This window comes from Microcebus murinus, unplaced genomic scaffold, assembly GCF_040939455.1.
Source record: "Microcebus murinus isolate Inina unplaced genomic scaffold, M.murinus_Inina_mat1.0 scaf028_hap2_Mmur4.0, whole genome shotgun sequence".
Taxonomy (NCBI): domain Eukaryota; kingdom Metazoa; phylum Chordata; class Mammalia; order Primates; family Cheirogaleidae; genus Microcebus; species Microcebus murinus.
Genome location: NW_027438974.1, coordinates 70,931 through 92,209, shown reverse-complemented (window position 1 = coordinate 92,209; position 21,279 = coordinate 70,931). Strand labels below are relative to the sequence as shown.

Below are 21,279 nucleotides of genomic sequence, written 5' to 3'. Positions count from 1 at the left end.
GATGCGCCTCCAGCCTCCACGGCTGGACCCGCCAAGGTGGAGACCTCCAGCCGCCCCCCTCTCCTGGCCTCGCCTCCCTCACCTACCCGCCCCCAACCCCAGTGCGCCGCTGCTGACTGCGCATGCGCGGGCGGTCGCCTTTGGCCCCAGGGGCCGCCCTCCAGCACAACCCCTTTCAGCTGCGCCCCCGCCCTGCGTGTGGGCTGCCGCCTATCCGCCCCGGACCAGGGCTGGGGCACAGCGCATAGGGGAGGGGAGCGAGTGTAGGGGCGTCTCTCGGGATGTGTGCCATGGGTGGGGTGTTTTGGGGGGCGCTGGAGAAATCAGTCCCCTCCATCTCCTACCTCTGGAAACCCCCCAAGCCGTTGCAGAACTGCCGGCACCGCTACCGTGGGGGCCGGGACCCTACTCTGTGTCCTCCTGTGGCCCAGTCCAAGGGGCCTGGGCCTGGCCGGGGCCGGATTGGACCCCAACCACCCTGGGGTGTGGACTTGCTAAAACTGGGCGATTAGAGATTTGGTTCCAGCTTCATTGAGGGTCATTTCACTAAGGAAGGCACCGTAAAGACGTTCCTAAGACGTTTGTGAGGGTGGCAACTGAAAGAGAATTTTAAAGCTGACAGAAGAGGCGAGGAAAGGCATAGGAGATTTCCACACCCAGCAAGGAAGCCTTTCCCGAAACGGAAGAAAGAAACGAGCAAACAGAGACACCGGTAGCCCGCCCGGATCAGAGTCTGCTCCTTAGGGCAAGTTCCCTGACCAGATTCACCCGTGGGTCGCGAGCTAGCGGCATTCAGAAGAGCCAGGCCCGCAGCCTACGCAGAAGACACCTGCGCTCCGGTGTCTGTGGCGGCACAATTCACAATTGCAAAGATGTGGAAGCGACCCGAGTGCCCATCGATCCACGAGTGGATTAATAAAATGTGGCGCGTGGACACCACGGAGTGCTATTCGGCTGTGAGAAACGGCGGTGAGAGGGCACCTCCCGTGTTCTCCTGGCCGGAGCTGGAACCCGTTCCAGTAAGCCAAGTATCCCAAGAATGGACACAGGAGCACCACGTGCGCGTGCTCACCGGCAAATTGGTAGGAACCCATGGACACCTGAGTGGACGTAGAGGAATCACCTTCATCGGGTGGGGGTCGGGCGGGTGGGGGGAGGGGATGGGCATCCACACCCATTAGGAATGGGGTGGGTGCGCACCGACTGGGGGATGGGCGCACTTGAAGCTCTGACCAGAGGGGGGAGGCGGGGAGAGGGCAATGTACCTGACCTTAACATTGGGACCCCCACCATACGCTGCTAAAGCATGAGAGATAAATGAAGAAGACAACAGGGGGGAGGGGGGCACGGGCAATACATGGAACCCTAACACTTGTACTCCCATAATCTGCTTGAAAAGAGAGAGAAAAGAAAATGCAATAATCGAGGTAAGAGGCATGTTTTTTTTTTTTTTTTTTTTTTGGAGACAGAGTCTCCCTTTGTTGCCCTGGCTAGAGTGAGTGCCATGGCGTCAGCCTAGATCACAGCAACCTCAATCTCCTGGGCTCAAGCAATCCTGCTGCCTCAGCCTCCCAAGTAGCTGGGACTACAGGCATGCGCCACCATGCCCGGCTAATTTTTTTCTATATCTATTAGTTGGCCAATTAATTTCTTTCTATTTATAGTAGAGATGGGGTCTCGCTCTTGCTCAGGCTGGTTTCGAACTCCTGACCTCGAGCAATCCGCCCACCTCGGCCTCCCAGAGTGCTAGGATTACAGGTGTGAGCCAGCACGCCCGGCCAAGAGGCATTTTAAAAAAAAAAAAAATGACTCCGAAAAGAAAAGTAAAAGGAGGCCTGTCGAGCACGTCTGGGTGTGACTGTGCATCCCCCAACATCCGGTGCCACCACCAAAGATTCCTACGTGTAGCCCATAGAACGCCAAAATCAACGGGACGAGTTCTGGTCACAACTCCCTCAAAATGACATCCCGGCCTTCTTCTGCAACTCCCTCCCCTCTCAGACTCTCAAGGTTTCCTCCAGCGTGTCGGTTCCCACAGACCAGACCCTTGGTCTGAGACCCGACAGTCCAGGTGCCACGCCTGCTGCCGCGTGGCGGCGGTGCTGCGGCTTGGGGCAAGAGGAGGCCCCACGGAGCGGGCTGGGGCGCCAGGCACCGCGGGCGGGCGCTGAGGGTGGGGGTGACACCCCCCCCCCCGACTGCCGCCGCGCTCTCCGAATGGGGACAGAACAAGAGGCAAAAAAAAAGAAGCCTACGGCACCCGGTATTCCCAGGCGGTCTCCCATCCAAGTACTAACCAGGCCCGACCCTGCTTAGCTTCCGAGATCAGACGAGATCGGGCGCGTTCAGGGTGGTGTGGCCGTAGACAGCGGAGGGCGCGCCTGCCCCGCTCAAGAAGCCGAGCGTCTCTGCGCTTCCCCACGCCTCCTCCCGCCCCAGGCCCCGCGCCGGCGCTGACCCACTCGGGGCCGGGCCGGGCTTGTTGAGTTCGCTGGCCGGGTCCCGAGGTCTCCACGGGACTGGGGTGCGGGGCGTGGTGGGCTCGGCGGGGTGGGGGGCTGTCTTCACACACACACAACACACACACACACACACACACTCACACACACACACACCAGATGCGCCTCCAGCCTCCACGGCTGGACCCGCCAAGGTGGAGACCTCCAGCCGCCCCCCTCTCCTGGCCTCGCCTCCCTCACCTACCCGCCCCCAACCCCAGTGCGCCGCTGCTGACTGCGCATGCGCGGGCGGTCGCCTTTGGCCCCAGGGGCCGCCCTCCAGCACAACCCCTTTCAGCTGCGCCCCCGCCCTGCGTGTGGGCTGCCGCCTATCCGCCCCGGACCAGGGCTGGGGCACAGCGCATAGGGGAGGGGAGCGAGTGTAGGGGCGTCTCTCGGGATGTGTGCCATGGGTGGGGTGTTTTGGGGGGCGCTGGAGAAATCAGTCCCCTCCATCTCCTACCTCTGGAAACCCCCCAAGCCGTTGCAGAACTGCCGGCACCGCTACCGTGGGGGCCGGGACCCTACTCTGTGTCCTCCTGTGGCCCAGTCCAAGGGGCCTGGGCCTGGCCGGGGCCGGATTGGACCCCAACCACCCTGGGGTGTGGACTTGCTAAAACTGGGCGATTAGAGATTTGGTTCCAGCTTCATTGAGGGTCATTTCACTAAGGAAGGCACCGTAAAGACGTTCCTAAGACGTTTGTGAGGGTGGCAACTGAAAGAGAATTTTAAAGCTGACAGAAGAGGCGAGGAAAGGCATAGGAGATTTCCACACCCAGCAAGGAAGCCTTTCCCGAAACGGAAGAAAGAAACGAGCAAACAGAGACACCGGTAGCCCGCCCGGATCAGAGTCTGCTCCTTAGGGCAAGTTCCCTGACCAGATTCACCCGTGGGTCGCGAGCTAGCGGCATTCAGAAGAGCCAGGCCCGCAGCCTACGCAGAAGACACCTGCGCTCCGGTGTCTGTGGCGGCACAATTCACAATTGCAAAGATGTGGAAGCGACCCGAGTGCCCATCGATCCACGAGTGGATTAATAAAATGTGGCGCGTGGACACCACGGAGTGCTATTCGGCTGTGAGAAACGGCGGTGAGAGGGCACCTCCCGTGTTCTCCTGGCCGGAGCTGGAACCCGTTCCAGTAAGCCAAGTATCCCAAGAATGGACACAGGAGCACCACGTGCGCGTGCTCACCGGCAAATTGGTAGGAACCCATGGACACCTGAGTGGACGTAGAGGAATCACCTTCATCGGGTGGGGGTCGGGCGGGTGGGGGGAGGGGATGGGCATCCACACCCATTAGGAATGGGGTGGGTGCGCACCGACTGGGGGATGGGCGCACTTGAAGCTCTGACCAGAGGGGGGAGGCGGGGAGAGGGCAATGTACCTGACCTTAACATTGGGACCCCCACCATACGCTGCTAAAGCATGAGAGATAAATGAAGAAGACAACAGGGGGGAGGGGGGCACGGGCAATACATGGAACCCTAACACTTGTACTCCCATAATCTGCTTGAAAAGAGAGAGAAAAGAAAATGCAATAATCGAGGTAAGAGGCATGTTTTTTTTTTTTTTTTTTTTTTTTGGAGACAGAGTCTCCCTTTGTTGCCCTGGCTAGAGTGAGTGCCATGGCGTCAGCCTAGCTCACAGCAACCTCAATCTCCTGGGCTCAAGCAATCCTGCTGCCTCAGCCTCCCAAGTAGCTGGGACTACAGGCATGCGCCACCATGCCCGGCTAATTTTTTTCTATATCTATTAGTTGGCCAATTAATTTCTTTCTATTTATAGTAGAGATGGGGTCTCGCTCTTGCTCAGGCTGGTTTCGAACTCCTGACCTCGAGCAATCCGCCCACCTCGGCCTCCCAGAGTGCTAGGATTACAGGTGTGAGCCAGCACGCCCGGCCAAGAGGCATTTTAAAAAAAAAAAAAATGACTCCGAAAAGAAAAGTAAAAGGAGGCCTGTCGAGCACGTCTGGGTGTGACTGTGCATCCCCCAACATCCGGTGCCACCACCAAAGATTCCTACGTGTAGCCCATAGAACGCCAAAATCAACGGGACGAGTTCTGGTCACAACTCCCTCAAAATGACATCCCGGCCTTCTTCTGCAACTCCCTCCCCTCTCAGACTCTCAAGGTTTCCTCCAGCGTGTCGGTTCCCACAGACCAGACCCTTGGTCTGAGACCCGACAGTCCAGGTGCCACGCCTGCTGCCGCGTGGCGGCGGTGCTGCGGCTTGGGGCAAGAGGAGGCCCCACGGAGCGGGCTGGGGCGCCAGGCACCGCGGCGGGCGCTGAGGGTGGGGGTGACACCCCCCCCCCGACTGCCGCCGCGCTCTCCGAATGGGGACAGAACAAGAGGCAAAAAAAAAAAAAGCCTACGGCACCCGGTATTCCCAGGCGGTCTCCCATCCAAGTACTAACCAGGCCCGACCCTGCTTAGCTTCCGAGATCAGACGAGATCGGGCGCGTTCAGGGTGGTGTGGCCGTAGACAGCGGAGGGCGCCCCAGCCCCGCTCAAGAAGCCGAGCGTCTCTGCGCTTCCCCGCGCCTCCTCCCGCCCCAGGCCCCGCGCCGGCGCTGACCCACTCGGGGCCGGGCCGGGCTTGTTGAGTTCGCTGGCCGGGTCCCGAGGTCTCCACGGGACTGGGGTGCGGGGCGTGGTGGGCTCGGCGGGGTGGGGGGCTGTCTTCACACACACACAACACACACACACACACACACACACTCACACACACACACACCAGATGCGCCTCCAGCCTCCACGGCTGGACCCGCCAAGGTGGAGACCTCCAGCCGCCCCCCTCTCCTGGCCTCGCCTCCCTCACCTACCCGCCCCCAACCCCAGTGCGCCGCTGCTGACTGCGCATGCGCGGGCGGTCGCCTTTGGCCCCAGGGGCCGCCCTCCAGCACAACCCCTTTCAGCTGCGCCCCCGCCCTGCGTGTGGGCTGCCGCCTATCCGCCCCGGACCAGGGCTGGGGCACAGCGCATAGGGGAGGGGAGCGAGTGTAGGGGCGTCTCTCGGGATGTGTGCCATGGGTGGGGTGTTTTGGGGGGCGCTGGAGAAATCAGTCCCCTCCATCTCCTACCTCTGGAAACCCCCCAAGCCGTTGCAGAACTGCCGGCACCGCTACCGTGGGGGCCGGGACCCTACTCTGTGTCCTCCTGTGGCCCAGTCCAAGGGGCCTGGGCCTGGCCGGGGCCGGATTGGACCCCAACCACCCTGGGGTGTGGACTTGCTAAAACTGGGCGATTAGAGATTTGGTTCCAGCTTCATTGAGGGTCATTTCACTAAGGAAGGCACCGTAAAGACGTTCCTAAGACGTTTGTGAGGGTGGCAACTGAAAGAGAATTTTAAAGCTGACAGAAGAGGCGAGGAAAGGCATAGGAGATTTCCACACCCAGCAAGGAAGCCTTTCCCGAAACGGAAGAAAGAAACGAGCAAACAGAGACACCGGTAGCCCGCCCGGATCAGAGTCTGCTCCTTAGGGCAAGTTCCCTGACCAGATTCACCCGTGGGTCGCGAGCTAGCGGCATTCAGAAGAGCCAGGCCCGCAGCCTACGCAGAAGACACCTGCGCTCGGGTGTCTGTGGCGGCACAATTCACAATTGCAAAGATGTGGAAGCGACCCGAGTGCCCATCGATCCACGAGTGGATTAATAAAATGTGGCGCGTGGACACCACGGAGTGCTATTCGGCTGTGAGAAACGGCGGTGAGAGGGCACCTCCCGTGTTCTCCTGGCCGGAGCTGGAACCCGTTCCAGTAAGCCAAGTATCCCAAGAATGGACACAGGAGCACCACGTGCGCGTGCTCACCGGCAAATTGGTAGGAACCCATGGACACCTGAGTGGACGTAGAGGAATCACCTTCATCGGGTGGGGGTCGGGCGGGTGGGGGGAGGGGATGGGCATCCACACCCATTAGGAATGGGGTGGGTGCGCACCGACTGGGGGATGGGCGCACTTGAAGCTCTGACCAGAGGGGGGAGGCGGGGAGAGGGCAATGTACCTGACCTTAACATTGGGACCCCCACCATACGCTGCTAAAGCATGAGAGATAAATGAAGAAGACAACAGGGGGGAGGGGGGCACGGGCAATACATGGAACCCTAACACTTGTACTCCCATAATCTGCTTGAAAAGAGAGAGAAAAGAAAATGCAATAATCGAGGTAAGAGGCATGTTTTTTTTTTTTTTTTTTTTTTGGAGACAGAGTCTCCCTTTGTTGCCCTGGCTAGAGTGAGTGCCATGGCGTCAGCCTAGCTCACAGCAACCTCAATCTCCTGGGCTCAAGCAATCCTGCTGCCTCAGCCTCCCAAGTAGCTGGGACTACAGGCATGCGCCACCATGCCCGGCTAATTTTTTTCTATATCTATTAGTTGGCCAATTAATTTCTTTCTATTTATAGTAGAGATGGGGTCTCGCTCTTGCTCAGGCTGGTTTCGAACTCCTGACCTCGAGCAATCCGCCCACCTCGGCCTCCCAGAGTGCTAGGATTACAGGTGTGAGCCAGCACGCCCGGCCAAGAGGCATTTTAAAAAAAAAAAAAATGACTCCGAAAAGAAAAGTAAAAGGAGGCCTGTCGAGCACGTCTGGGTGTGACTGTGCATCCCCCAACATCCGGTGCCACCACCAAAGATTCCTACGTGTAGCCCATAGAACGCCAAAAATCAACGGGACGAGTTCTGGTCACAACTCCCTCAAAATGACATCCCGGCCTTCTTCTGCAACTCCCTCCCCTCTCAGACTCTCAAGGTTTCCTCCAGCGTGTCGGTTCCCACAGACCAGACCCTTGGTCTGAGACCCGACAGTCCAGGTGCCACGCCTGCTGCCGCGTGGCGGCGGTGCTGCGGCTTGGGGCAAGAGGAGGCCCCACGGAGCGGGCTGGGGCGCCAGGCACCGCGGCGGGCGCTGAGGGTGGGGGTGACACCCCCCCCCGACTGCCGCCGCGCTCTCCGAATGGGGACAGAACAAGAGGCAAAAAAAAAAAAAGCCTACGGCACCCGGTATTCCCAGGCGGTCTCCCATCCAAGTACTAACCAGGCCCGACCCTGCTTAGCTTCCGAGATCAGACGAGATCGGGCGCGTTCAGGGTGGTGTGGCCGTAGACAGCGGAGGGCGCCCCAGCCCCGCTCAAGAAGCCGAGCGTCTCTGCGCTTCCCCGCGCCTCCTCCCGCCCCAGGCCCCGCGCCGGCGCTGACCCACTCGGGGCCGGGCCGGGCTTGTTGAGTTCGCTGGCCGGGTCCCGAGGTCTCCACGGGACTGGGGTGCGGGGCGTGGTGGGCTCGGCGGGGTGGGGGGCTGTCTTCACACACACACAACACACACACACACACACACACACTCACACACACACACACCAGATGCGCCTCCAGCCTCCACGGCTGGACCCGCCAAGGTGGAGACCTCCAGCCGCCCCCCTCTCCTGGCCTCGCCTCCCTCACCTACCCGCCCCCAACCCCAGTGCGCCGCTGCTGACTGCGCATGCGCGGGCGGTCGCCTTTGGCCCCAGGGGCCGCCCTCCAGCACAACCCCTTTCAGCTGCGCCCCCGCCCTGCGTGTGGGCTGCCGCCTATCCGCCCCGGACCAGGGCTGGGGCACAGCGCATAGGGGAGGGGAGCGAGTGTAGGGGCGTCTCTCGGGATGTGTGCCATGGGTGGGGTGTTTTGGGGGGCGCTGGAGAAATCAGTCCCCTCCATCTCCTACCTCTGGAAACCCCCCAAGCCGTTGCAGAACTGCCGGCACCGCTACCGTGGGGGCCGGGACCCTACTCTGTGTCCTCCTGTGGCCCAGTCCAAGGGGCCTGGGCCTGGCCGGGGCCGGATTGGACCCCAACCACCCTGGGGTGTGGACTTGCTAAAACTGGGCGATTAGAGATTTGGTTCCAGCTTCATTGAGGGTCATTTCACTAAGGAAGGCACCGTAAAGACGTTCCTAAGACGTTTGTGAGGGTGGCAACTGAAAGAGAATTTTAAAGCTGACAGAAGAGGCGAGGAAAGGCATAGGAGATTTCCACACCCAGCAAGGAAGCCTTTCCCGAAACGGAAGAAAGAAACGAGCAAACAGAGACACCGGTAGCCCGCCCGGATCAGAGTCTGCTCCTTAGGGCAAGTTCCCTGACCAGATTCACCCGTGGGTCGCGAGCTAGCGGCATTCAGAAGAGCCAGGCCCGCAGCCTACGCAGAAGACACCTGCGCTCCGGTGTCTGTGGCGGCACAATTCACAATTGCAAAGATGTGGAAGCGACCCGAGTGCCCATCGATCCACGAGTGGATTAATAAAATGTGGCGCGTGGACACCACGGAGTGCTATTCGGCTGTGAGAAACGGCGGTGAGAGGGCACCTCCCGTGTTCTCCTGGCCGGAGCTGGAACCCGTTCCAGTAAGCCAAGTATCCCAAGAATGGACACAGGAGCACCACGTGCGCGTGCTCACCGGCAAATTGGTAGGAACCCATGGACACCTGAGTGGACGTAGAGGAATCACCTTCATCGGGTGGGGGTCGGGCGGGTGGGGGGAGGGGATGGGCATCCACACCCATTAGGAATGGGGTGGGTGCGCACCGACTGGGGGATGGGCGCACTTGAAGCTCTGACCAGAGGGGGGAGGCGGGGAGAGGGCAATGTACCTGACCTTAACATTGGGACCCCCACCATACGCTGCTAAAGCATGAGAGATAAATGAAGAAGACAACAGGGGGGAGGGGGGCACGGGCAATACATGGAACCCTAACACTTGTACTCCCATAATCTGCTTGAAAAGAGAGAGAAAAGAAAATGCAATAATCGAGGTAAGAGGCATGTTTTTTTTTTTTTTTTTTTTTTTGGAGACAGAGTCTCCCTTTGTTGCCCTGGCTAGAGTGAGTGCCATGGCGTCAGCCTAGCTCACAGCAACCTCAATCTCCTGGGCTCAAGCAATCCTGCTGCCTCAGCCTCCCAAGTAGCTGGGACTACAGGCATGCGCCACCATGCCCGGCTAATTTTTTTCTATATCTATTAGTTGGCCAATTAATTTCTTTCTATTTATAGTAGAGATGGGGTCTCGCTCTTGCTCAGGCTGGTTTCGAACTCCTGACCTCGAGCAATCCGCCCACCTCGGCCTCCCAGAGTGCTAGGATTACAGGTGTGAGCCAGCACGCCCGGCCAAGAGGCATTTTAAAAAAAAAAAAAATGACTCCGAAAAGAAAAGTAAAAGGAGGCCTGTCGAGCACGTCTGGGTGTGACTGTGCATCCCCCAACATCCGGTGCCACCACCAAAGATTCCTACGTGTAGCCCATAGAACGCCAAAATCAACGGGACGAGTTCTGGTCACAACTCCCTCAAAATGACATCCCGGCCTTCTTCTGCAACTCCCTCCCCTCTCAGACTCTCAAGGTTTCCTCCAGCGTGTCGGTTCCCACAGACCAGACCCTTGGTCTGAGACCCGACAGTCCAGGTGCCACGCCTGCTGCCGCGTGGCGGCGGTGCTGCGGCTTGGGGCAAGAGGAGGCCCCACGGAGCGGGCTGGGGCGCCAGGCACCGCGGGCGGGCGCTGAGGGTGGGGGTGACACCCCCCCCCCCCCGACTGCCGCCGCGCTCTCCGAATGGGGACAGAACAAGAGGCAAAAAAAAAGAAGCCTACGGCACCCGGTATTCCCAGGCGGTCTCCCATCCAAGTACTAACCAGGCCCGACCCTGCTTAGCTTCCGAGATCAGACGAGATCGGGCGCGTTCAGGGTGGTGTGGCCGTAGACAGCGGAGGGCGCGCCTGCCCCGCTCAAGAAGCCGAGCGTCTCTGCGCTTCCCCGCGCCTCCTCCCGCCCCAGGCCCCGCGCCGGCGCTGACCCACTCGGGGCCGGGCCGGGCTTGTTGAGTTCGCTGGCCGGGTCCCGAGGTCTCCACGGGACTGGGGTGCGGGGCGTGGTGGGCTCGGCGGGGTGGGGGGCTGTCTTCACACACACACAACACACACACACACACACACACTCACACACACACACACCAGATGCGCCTCCAGCCTCCACGGCTGGACCCGCCAAGGTGGAGACCTCCAGCCGCCCCCCTCTCCTGGCCTCGCCTCCCTCACCTACCCGCCCCCAACCCCAGTGCGCCGCTGCTGACTGCGCATGCGCGGGCGGTCGCCTTTGGCCCCAGGGGCCGCCCTCCAGCACAACCCCTTTCAGCTGCGCCCCCGCCCTGCGTGTGGGCTGCCGCCTATCCGCCCCGGACCAGGGCTGGGGCACAGCGCATAGGGGAGGGGAGCGAGTGTAGGGGCGTCTCTCGGGATGTGTGCCATGGGTGGGGTGTTTTGGGGGGCGCTGGAGAAATCAGTCCCCTCCATCTCCTACCTCTGGAAACCCCCCAAGCCGTTGCAGAACTGCCGGCACCGCTACCGTGGGGGCCGGGACCCTACTCTGTGTCCTCCTGTGGCCCAGTCCAAGGGGCCTGGGCCTGGCCGGGGCCGGATTGGACCCCAACCACCCTGGGGTGTGGACTTGCTAAAACTGGGCGATTAGAGATTTGGTTCCAGCTTCATTGAGGGTCATTTCACTAAGGAAGGCACCGTAAAGACGTTCCTAAGACGTTTGTGAGGGTGGCAACTGAAAGAGAATTTTAAAGCTGACAGAAGAGGCGAGGAAAGGCATAGGAGATTTCCACACCCAGCAAGGAAGCCTTTCCCGAAACGGAAGAAAGAAACGAGCAAACAGAGACACCGGTAGCCCGCCCGGATCAGAGTCTGCTCCTTAGGGCAAGTTCCCTGACCAGATTCACCCGTGGGTCGCGAGCTAGCGGCATTCAGAAGAGCCAGGCCCGCAGCCTACGCAGAAGACACCTGCGCTCCGGTGTCTGTGGCGGCACAATTCACAATTGCAAAGATGTGGAAGCGACCCGAGTGCCCATCGATCCACGAGTGGATTAATAAAATGTGGCGCGTGGACACCACGGAGTGCTATTCGGCTGTGAGAAACGGCGGTGAGAGGGCACCTCCCGTGTTCTCCTGGCCGGAGCTGGAACCCGTTCCAGTAAGCCAAGTATCCCAAGAATGGACACAGGAGCACCACGTGCGCGTGCTCACCGGCAAATTGGTAGGAACCCATGGACACCTGAGTGGACGTAGAGGAATCACCTTCATCGGGTGGGGGTCGGGCGGGTGGGGGGAGGGGATGGGCATCCACACCCATTAGGAATGGGGTGGGTGCGCACCGACTGGGGGATGGGCGCACTTGAAGCTCTGACCAGAGGGGGGAGGCGGGGAGAGGGCAATGTACCTGACCTTAACATTGGGACCCCCACCATACGCTGCTAAAGCATGAGAGATAAATGAAGAAGACAACAGGGGGGAGGGGGGCACGGGCAATACATGGAACCCTAACACTTGTACTCCCATAATCTGCTTGAAAAGAGAGAGAAAAGAAAATGCAATAATCGAGGTAAGAGGCATGTTTTTTTTTTTTTTTTTTTTTTTTGGAGACAGAGTCTCCCTTTGTTGCCCTGGCTAGAGTGAGTGCCATGGCGTCAGCCTAGCTCACAGCAACCTCAATCTCCTGGGCTCAAGCAATCCTGCTGCCTCAGCCTCCCAAGTAGCTGGGACTACAGGCATGCGCCACCATGCCCGGCTAATTTTTTTCTATATCTATTAGTTGGCCAATTAATTTCTTTCTATTTATAGTAGAGATGGGGTCTCGCTCTTGCTCAGGCTGGTTTCGAACTCCTGACCTCGAGCAATCCGCCCACCTCGGCCTCCCAGAGTGCTAGGATTACAGGTGTGAGCCAGCACGCCCGGCCAAGAGGCATTTTAAAAAAAAAAAAAATGACTCCGAAAAGAAAAGTAAAAGGAGGCCTGTCGAGCACGTCTGGGTGTGACTGTGCATCCCCCAACATCCGGTGCCACCACCAAAGATTCCTACGTGTAGCCCATAGAACGCCAAAATCAACGGGACGAGTTCTGGTCACAACTCCCTCAAAATGACATCCCGGCCTTCTTCTGCAACTCCCTCCCCTCTCAGACTCTCAAGGTTTCCTCCAGCGTGTCGGTTCCCACAGACCAGACCCTTGGTCTGAGACCCGACAGTCCAGGTGCCACGCCTGCTGCCGCGTGGCGGCGGTGCTGCGGCTTGGGGCAAGAGGAGGCCCCACGGAGCGGGCTGGGGCGCCAGGCACCGCGGCGGGCGCTGAGGGTGGGGGTGACACCCCCCCCCGACTGCCGCCGCGCTCTCCGAATGGGGACAGAACAAGAGGCAAAAAAAAAAAAAGCCTACGGCACCCGGTATTCCCAGGCGGTCTCCCATCCAAGTACTAACCAGGCCCGACCCTGCTTAGCTTCCGAGATCAGACGAGATCGGGCGCGTTCAGGGTGGTGTGGCCGTAGACAGCGGAGGGCGCCCCAGCCCCGCTCAAGAAGCCGAGCGTCTCTGCGCTTCCCCGCGCCTCCTCCCGCCCCAGGCCCCGCGCCGGCGCTGACCCACTCGGGGCCGGGCCGGGCTTGTTGAGTTCGCTGGCCGGGTCCCGAGGTCTCCACGGGACTGGGGTGCGGGGCGTGGTGGGCTCGGCGGGGTGGGGGGCTGTCTTCACACACACACAACACACACACACACACACACACACTCACACACACACACACCAGATGCGCCTCCAGCCTCCACGGCTGGACCCGCCAAGGTGGAGACCTCCAGCCGCCCCCCTCTCCTGGCCTCGCCTCCCTCACCTACCCGCCCCCAACCCCAGTGCGCCGCTGCTGACTGCGCATGCGCGGGCGGTCGCCTTTGGCCCCAGGGGCCGCCCTCCAGCACAACCCCTTTCAGCTGCGCCCCCGCCCTGCGTGTGGGCTGCCGCCTATCCGCCCCGGACCAGGGCTGGGGCACAGCGCATAGGGGAGGGGAGCGAGTGTAGGGGCGTCTCTCGGGATGTGTGCCATGGGTGGGGTGTTTTGGGGGGCGCTGGAGAAATCAGTCCCCTCCATCTCCTACCTCTGGAAACCCCCCAAGCCGTTGCAGAACTGCCGGCACCGCTACCGTGGGGGCCGGGACCCTACTCTGTGTCCTCCTGTGGCCCAGTCCAAGGGGCCTGGGCCTGGCCGGGGCCGGATTGGACCCCAACCACCCTGGGGTGTGGACTTGCTAAAACTGGGCGATTAGAGATTTGGTTCCAGCTTCATTGAGGGTCATTTCACTAAGGAAGGCACCGTAAAGACGTTCCTAAGACGTTTGTGAGGGTGGCAACTGAAAGAGAATTTTAAAGCTGACAGAAGAGGCGAGGAAAGGCATAGGAGATTTCCACACCCAGCAAGGAAGCCTTTCCCGAAACGGAAGAAAGAAACGAGCAAACAGAGACACCGGTAGCCCGCCCGGATCAGAGTCTGCTCCTTAGGGCAAGTTCCCTGACCAGATTCACCCGTGGGTCGCGAGCTAGCGGCATTCAGAAGAGCCAGGCCCGCAGCCTACGCAGAAGACACCTGCGCTCCGGTGTCTGTGGCGGCACAATTCACAATTGCAAAGATGTGGAAGCGACCCGAGTGCCCATCGATCCACGAGTGGATTAATAAAATGTGGCGCGTGGACACCACGGAGTGCTATTCGGCTGTGAGAAACGGCGGTGAGAGGGCACCTCCCGTGTTCTCCTGGCCGGAGCTGGAACCCGTTCCAGTAAGCCAAGTATCCCAAGAATGGACACAGGAGCACCACGTGCGCGTGCTCACCGGCAAATTGGTAGGAACCCATGGACACCTGAGTGGACGTAGAGGAATCACCTTCATCGGGTGGGGGTCGGGCGGGTGGGGGGAGGGGATGGGCATCCACACCCATTAGGAATGGGGTGGGTGCGCACCGACTGGGGGATGGGCGCACTTGAAGCTCTGACCAGAGGGGGGAGGCGGGGAGAGGGCAATGTACCTGACCTTAACATTGGGACCCCCACCATACGCTGCTAAAGCATGAGAGATAAATGAAGAAGACAACAGGGGGGAGGGGGGCACGGGCAATACATGGAACCCTAACACTTGTACTCCCATAATCTGCTTGAAAAGAGAGAGAAAAGAAAATGCAATAATCGAGGTAAGAGGCATGTTTTTTTTTTTTTTTTTTTTTTGGAGACAGAGTCTCCCTTTGTTGCCCTGGCTAGAGTGAGTGCCATGGCGTCAGCCTAGATCACAGCAACCTCAATCTCCTGGGCTCAAGCAATCCTGCTGCCTCAGCCTCCCAAGTAGCTGGGACTACAGGCATGCGCCACCATGCCCGGCTAATTTTTTTCTATATCTATTAGTTGGCCAATTAATTTCTTTCTATTTATAGTAGAGATGGGGTCTCGCTCTTGCTCAGGCTGGTTTCGAACTCCTGACCTCGAGCAATCCGCCCACCTCGGCCTCCCAGAGTGCTAGGATTACAGGTGTGAGCCAGCACGCCCGGCCAAGAGGCATTTTAAAAAAAAAAAAAATGACTCCGAAAAGAAAAGTAAAAGGAGGCCTGTCGAGCACGTCTGGGTGTGACTGTGCATCCCCCAACATCCGGTGCCACCACCAAAGATTCCTACGTGTAGCCCATAGAACGCCAAAATCAACGGGACGAGTTCTGGTCACAACTCCCTCAAAATGACATCCCGGCCTTCTTCTGCAACTCCCTCCCCTCTCAGACTCTCAAGGTTTCCTCCAGCGTGTCGGTTCCCACAGACCAGACCCTTGGTCTGAGACCCGACAGTCCAGGTGCCACGCCTGCTGCCGCGTGGCGGCGGTGCTGCGGCTTGGGGCAAGAGGAGGCCCCACGGAGCGGGCTGGGGCGCCAGGCACCGCGGGCGGGCGCTGAGGGTGGGGGTGACACCCCCCCCCCCCGACTGCCGCCGCGCTCTCCGAATGGGGACAGAACAAGAGGCAAAAAAAAAGAAGCCTACGGCACCCGGTATTCCCAGGCGGTCTCCCATCCAAGTACTAACCAGGCCCGACCCTGCTTAGCTTCCGAGATCAGACGAGATCGGGCGCGTTCAGGGTGGTGTGGCCGTAGACAGCGGAGGGCGCGCCTGCCCCGCTCAAGAAGCCGAGCGTCTCTGCGCTTCCCCACGCCTCCTCCCGCCCCAGGCCCCGCGCCGGCGCTGACCCACTCGGGGCCGGGCCGGGCTTGTTGAGTTCGCTGGCCGGGTCCCGAGGTCTCCACGGGACTGGGGTGCGGGGCGTGGTGGGCTCGGCGGGGTGGGGGGCTGTCTTCACACACACACAACACACACACACACACACACACTCACACACACACACACCAGATGCGCCTCCAGCCTCCACGGCTGGACCCGCCAAGGTGGAGACCTCCAGCCGCCCCCCTCTCCTGGCCTCGCCTCCCTCACCTACCCGCCCCCAACCCCAGTGCGCCGCTGCTGACTGCGCATGCGCGGGCGGTCGCCTTTGGCCCCAGGGGCCGCCCTCCAGCACAACCCCTTTCAGCTGCGCCCCCGCCCTGCGTGTGGGCTGCCGCCTATCCGCCCCGGACCAGGGCTGGGGCACAGCGCATAGGGGAGGGGAGCGAGTGTAGGGGCGTCTCTCGGGATGTGTGCCATGGGTGGGGTGTTTTGGGGGGCGCTGGAGAAATCAGTCCCCTCCATCTCCTACCTCTGGAAACCCCCCAAGCCGTTGCAGAACTGCCGGCACCGCTACCGTGGGGGCCGGGACCCTACTCTGTGTCCTCCTGTGGCCCAGTCCAAGGGGCCTGGGCCTGGCCGGGGCCGGATTGGACCCCAACCACCCTGGGGTGTGGACTTGCTAAAACTGGGCGATTAGAGATTTGGTTCCAGCTTCATTGAGGGTCATTTCACTAAGGAAGGCACCGTAAAGACGTTCCTAAGACGTTTGTGAGGGTGGCAACTGAAAGAGAATTTTAAAGCTGACAGAAGAGGCGAGGAAAGGCATAGGAGATTTCCACACCCAGCAAGGAAGCCTTTCCCGAAACGGAAGAAAGAAACGAGCAAACAGAGACACCGGTAGCCCGCCCGGATCAGAGTCTGCTCCTTAGGGCAAGTTCCCTGACCAGATTCACCCGTGGGTCGCGAGCTAGCGGCATTCAGAAGAGCCAGGCCCGCAGCCTACGCAGAAGACACCTGCGCTCCGGTGTCTGTGGCGGCACAATTCACAATTGCAAAGATGTGGAAGCGACCCGAGTGCCCATCGATCCACGAGTGGATTAATAAAATGTGGCGCGTGGACACCACGGAGTGCTATTCGGCTGTGAGAAACGGCGGTGAGAGGGCACCTCCCGTGTTCTCCTGGCCGGAGCTGGAACCCGTTCCAGTAAGCCAAGTATCCCAAGAATGGACACAGGAGCACCACGTGCGCGTGCTCACCGGCAAATTGGTAGGAACCCATGGACACCTGAGTGGACGTAGAGGAATCACCTTCATCGGGTGGGGGTCGGGCGGGTGGGGGGAGGGGATGGGCATCCACACCCATTAGGAATGGGGTGGGTGCGCACCGACTGGGGGATGGGCGCACTTGAAGCTCTGACCAGAGGGGGGAGGCGGGGAGAGGGCAATGTACCTGACCTTAACATTGGGACCCCCACCATACGCTGCTAAAGCATGAGAGATAAATGAAGAAGACAACAGGGGGGAGGGGGGCACGGGCAATACATGGAACCCTAACACTTGTACTCCCATAATCTGCTTGAAAAGAGAGAGAAAAGAAAATGCAATAATCGAGGTAAGAGGCATGTTTTTTTTTTTTTTTTTTTTTTTGGAGACAGAGTCTCCCTTTGTTGCCCTGGCTAGAGTGAGTGCCATGGCGTCAGCCTAGCTCACAGCAACCTCAATCTCCTGGGCTCAAGCAATCCTGCTGCCTCAGCCTCCCAAGTAGCTGGGACTACAGGCATGCGCCACCATGCCCGGCTAATTTTTTTCTATATCTATTAGTTGGCCAATTAATTTCTTTCTATTTATAGTAGAGATGGGGTCTCGCTCTTGCTCAGGCTGGTTTCGAACTCCTGACCTCGAGCAATCCGCCCACCTCGGCCTCCCAGAGTGCTAGGATTACAGGTGTGAGCCAGCACGCCCGGCCAAGAGGCATTTTAAAAAAAAAAAAAATGACTCCGAAAAGAAAAGTAAAAGGAGGCCTGTCGAGCACGTCTGGGTGTGACTGTGCATCCCCCAACATCCGGTGCCACCACCAAAGATTCCTACGTGTAGCCCATAGAACGCCAAAATCAACGGGACGAGTTCTGGTCACAACTCCCTCAAAATGACATCCCGGCCTTCTTCTGCAACTCCCTCCCCTCTCAGACTCTCAAGGTTTCCTCCAGCGTGTCGGTTCCCACAGACCAGACCCTTGGTCTGAGACCCGACAGTCCAGGTGCCACGCCTGCTGCCGCGTGGCGGCGGTGCTGCGGCTTGGGGCAAGAGGAGGCCCCACGGAGCGGGCTGGGGCGCCAGGCACCGCGGCGGGCGCTGAGGGTGGGGGTGACACCCCCCCCCGACTGCCGCCGCGCTCTCCGAATGGGGACAGAACAAGAGGCAAAAAAAAAAAAAGCCTACGGCACCCGGTATTCCCAGGCGGTCTCCCATCCAAGTACTAACCAGGCCCGACCCTGCTTAGCTTCCGAGATCAGACGAGATCGGGCGCGTTCAGGGTGGTGTGGCCGTAGACAGCGGAGGGCGCCCCAGCCCCGCTCAAGAAGCCGAGCGTCTCTGCGCTTCCCCGCGCCTCCTCCCGCCCCAGGCCCCGCGCCGGCGCTGACCCACTCGGGGCCGGGCCGGGCTTGTTGAGTTCGCTGGCCGGGTCCCGAGGTCTCCACGGGACTGGGGTGCGGGGCGTGGTGGGCTCGGCGGGGTGGGGGGCTGTCTTCACACACACACAACACACACACACACACACACACACTCACACACACACACACCAGATGCGCCTCCAGCCTCCACGGCTGGACCCGCCAAGGTGGAGACCTCCAGCCGCCCCCCTCTCCTGGCCTCGCCTCCCTCACCTACCCGCCCCCAACCCCAGTGCGCCGCTGCTGACTGCGCATGCGCGGGCGGTCGCCTTTGGCCCCAGGGGCCGCCCTCCAGCACAACCCCTTTCAGCTGCGCCCCCGCCCTGCGTGTGGGCTGCCGCCTATCCGCCCCGGACCAGGGCTGGGGCACAGCGCATAGGGGAGGGGAGCGAGTGTAGGGGCGTCTCTCGGGATGTGTGCCATGGGTGGGGTGTTTTGGGGGGCGCTGGAGAAATCAGTCCCCTCCATCTCCTACCTCTGGAAACCCCCCAAGCCGTTGCAGAACTGCCGGCACCGCTACCGTGGGGGCCGGGACCCTACTCTGTGTCCTCCTGTGGCCCAGTCCAAGGGGCCTGGGCCTGGCCGGGGCCGGATTGGACCCCAACCACCCTGGGGTGTGGACTTGCTAAAACTGGGCGATTAGAGATTTGGTTCCAGCTTCATTGAGGGTCATTTCACTAAGGAAGGCACCGTAAAGACGTTCCTAAGACGTTTGTGAGGGTGGCAACTGAAAGAGAATTTTAAAGCTGACAGAAGAGGCGAGGAAAGGCATAGGAGATTTCCACACCCAGCAAGGAAGCCTTTCCCGAAACGGAAGAAAGAAACGAGCAAACAGAGACACCGGTAGCCCGCCCGGATCAGAGTCTGCTCCTTAGGGCAAGTTCCCTGACCAGATTCACCCGTGGGTCGCGAGCTAGCGGCATTCAGAAGAGCCAGGCCCGCAGCCTACGCAGAAGACACCTGCGCTCCGGTGTCTGTGGCGGCACAATTCACAATTGCAAAGATGTGGAAGCGACCCGAGTGCCCATCGATCCACGAGTGGATTAATAAAATGTGGCGCGTGGACACCACGGAGTGCTATTCGGCTGTGAGAAACGGCGGTGAGAGGGCACCTCCCGTGTTCTCCTGGCCGGAGCTGGAACCCGTTCCAGTAAGCCAAGTATCCCAAGAATGGACACAGGAGCACCACGTGCGCGTGCTCACCGGCAAATTGGTAGGAACCCATGGACACCTGAGTGGACGTAGAGGAATCACCTTCATCGGGTGGGGGTCGGGCGGGTGGGGGGAGGGGATGGGCATCCACACCCATTAGGAATGGGGTGGGTGCGCACCGACTGGGGGATGGGCGCACTTGAAGCTCTGACCAGAGGGGGGAGGCGGGGAGAGGGCAATGTACCTGACCTTAACATTGGGACCCCCACCATACGCTGCTAAAGCATGAGAGATAAATGAAGAAGACAACAGGGGGGAGGGGGGCACGGGCAATACATGGAACCCTAACACTTGTACTCCCATAATCTGCTTGAAAAGAGAGAGAAAAGAAAATGCAATAATCGAGGTAAGAGGCATGTTTTTTTTTTTTTTTTTTTTTTGGAGACAGAGTCTCCCTTTGTTGCCCTGGCTAGAGTGAGTGCCATGGCGTCAGCCTAGATCACAGCAACCTCAATCTCCTGGGCTCAAGCAATCCTGCTGCCTCAGCCTCCCAAGTAGCTGGGACTACAGGCATGCGCCACCATGCCCGGCTAATTTTTTTCTATATCTATTAGTTGGCCAATTAATTTCTTTCTATTTATAGTAGAGATGGGGTCTCGCTCTTGCTCAGGCTGGTTTCGAACTCCTGACCTCGAGCAATCCGCCCACCTCGGCCTCCCAGAGTGCTAGGATTACAGGTGTGAGCCAGCACGCCCGGCCAAGAGGCATTTTAAAAAAAAAAAAAATGACTCCGAAAAGAAAAGTAAAAGGAGGCCTGTCGAGCACGTCTGGGTGTGACTGTGCATCCCCCAACATCCGGTGCCACCACCAAAGATTCCTACGTGTAGCCCATAGAACGCCAAAATCAACGGGACGAGTTCTGGTCACAACTCCCTCAAAATGACATCCCGGCCTTCTTCTGCAACTCCCTCCCCTCTCAGACTCTCAAGGTTTCCTCCAGCGTGTCGGTTCCCACAGACCAGACCCTTGGTCTGAGACCCGACAGTCCAGGTGCCACGCCTGCTGCCGCGTGGCGGCGGTGCTGCGGCTTGGGGCAAGAGGAGGCCCCACGGAGCGGGCTGGGGCGCCAGGCACCGCGGCGGGCACTGAGGGTGGGGGTGACACCCCCCCCCCGACTGCCGCCGCGCTCTCCGAATGGGGACAGAACAAGAGGCAAAAAAAAAAAAAGCCTACGGCACCCGGTATTCCCAGGCGGTCTCCCATCCAAGTACTAACCAGGCCCGACCCTGCTTAGCTTCCGAGATCAGACGAGATCGGGCGCGTTCAGGGTGGTGTGGCCGTAGACAGCGGAGGGCGCCCCAGCCCCGCTCAAGAAGCCGAGCGTCTCTGCGCTTCCCCGCGCCTCCTCCCGCCCCAGGCCCCGCGCCGGCGCTGACCCACTCGGGGCCGGGCCGGGCTTGTTGAGTTCGCTGGCCGGGTCCCGAGGTCTCCACGGGACTGGGGTGCGGGGCGTGGTGGGCTCGGCGGGGTGGGGGGCTGTCTTCACACACACACAACACACACACACACACACACACTCACACACACACACACCAGATGCGCCTCCAGCCTCCACGGCTGGACCCGCCAAGGTGGAGACCTCCAGCCGCCCCCCTCTCCTGGCCTCGCCTCCCTCACCTACCCGCCCCCAACCCCAGTGCACCGCTGCTGACTGCGCATGCGCGGGCGGTCGCCTTTGGCCCCAGGGGCCGCCCTCCAGCACAACCCCTTTCAGCTGCGCCCCCGCCCTGCGTGTGGGCTGCCGCCTATCCGCCCCGGACCAGGGCTGGGGCACAGCGCGTAGGGGAGGGGAGCGAGTGTAGGGGCGTCTCTCGGGATGTGTGCCATGGGTGGGGTGTTTTGGGGGGCGCTGGAGAAATCAGTCCCCT

The 21,279-nt window shown here is 60.2% G+C and overlaps 8 non-coding genes across 8 annotated transcripts; all 8 read right to left on the bottom strand.

Annotated features, from left to right (window-relative positions):
- Positions 1-2,248: 2,248 nt before the first annotated feature.
- Positions 2,249-2,367, bottom strand: LOC142868275 (5S ribosomal RNA). The gene has a single exon (XR_012917360.1). It is a non-coding gene; the product is annotated as a 5S ribosomal RNA (ribosomal RNA).
- A 2,499-nt stretch (positions 2,368-4,866) lies between these two features.
- Positions 4,867-4,985, bottom strand: LOC142868274 (5S ribosomal RNA). The gene has a single exon (XR_012917359.1). It is a non-coding gene; the product is annotated as a 5S ribosomal RNA (ribosomal RNA).
- Positions 4,986-7,484: 2,499 nt separating this feature from the next.
- On the bottom strand, positions 7,485-7,603 carry LOC142868273 (5S ribosomal RNA). Its single transcript, XR_012917358.1, has one exon. It is a non-coding gene; the product is annotated as a 5S ribosomal RNA (ribosomal RNA).
- Positions 7,604-10,106: 2,503 nt separating this feature from the next.
- Positions 10,107-10,225, bottom strand: LOC142868272 (5S ribosomal RNA). The gene has a single exon (XR_012917357.1). It is a non-coding gene; the product is annotated as a 5S ribosomal RNA (ribosomal RNA).
- A 2,498-nt stretch (positions 10,226-12,723) lies between these two features.
- On the bottom strand, positions 12,724-12,842 carry LOC142868271 (5S ribosomal RNA). Its single transcript, XR_012917356.1, has one exon. It is a non-coding gene; the product is annotated as a 5S ribosomal RNA (ribosomal RNA).
- Positions 12,843-15,343: 2,501 nt separating this feature from the next.
- On the bottom strand, positions 15,344-15,462 carry LOC142868269 (5S ribosomal RNA). The gene has a single exon (XR_012917354.1). It is a non-coding gene; the product is annotated as a 5S ribosomal RNA (ribosomal RNA).
- Positions 15,463-17,959: 2,497 nt separating this feature from the next.
- On the bottom strand, positions 17,960-18,078 carry LOC142868268 (5S ribosomal RNA). The gene has a single exon (XR_012917353.1). It is a non-coding gene; the product is annotated as a 5S ribosomal RNA (ribosomal RNA).
- A 2,499-nt stretch (positions 18,079-20,577) lies between these two features.
- LOC142868267 (5S ribosomal RNA) lies at positions 20,578-20,696 on the bottom strand. Its single transcript, XR_012917352.1, has one exon. It is a non-coding gene; the product is annotated as a 5S ribosomal RNA (ribosomal RNA).
- Between the last annotated feature and the right edge of the window lie 583 nt (positions 20,697-21,279).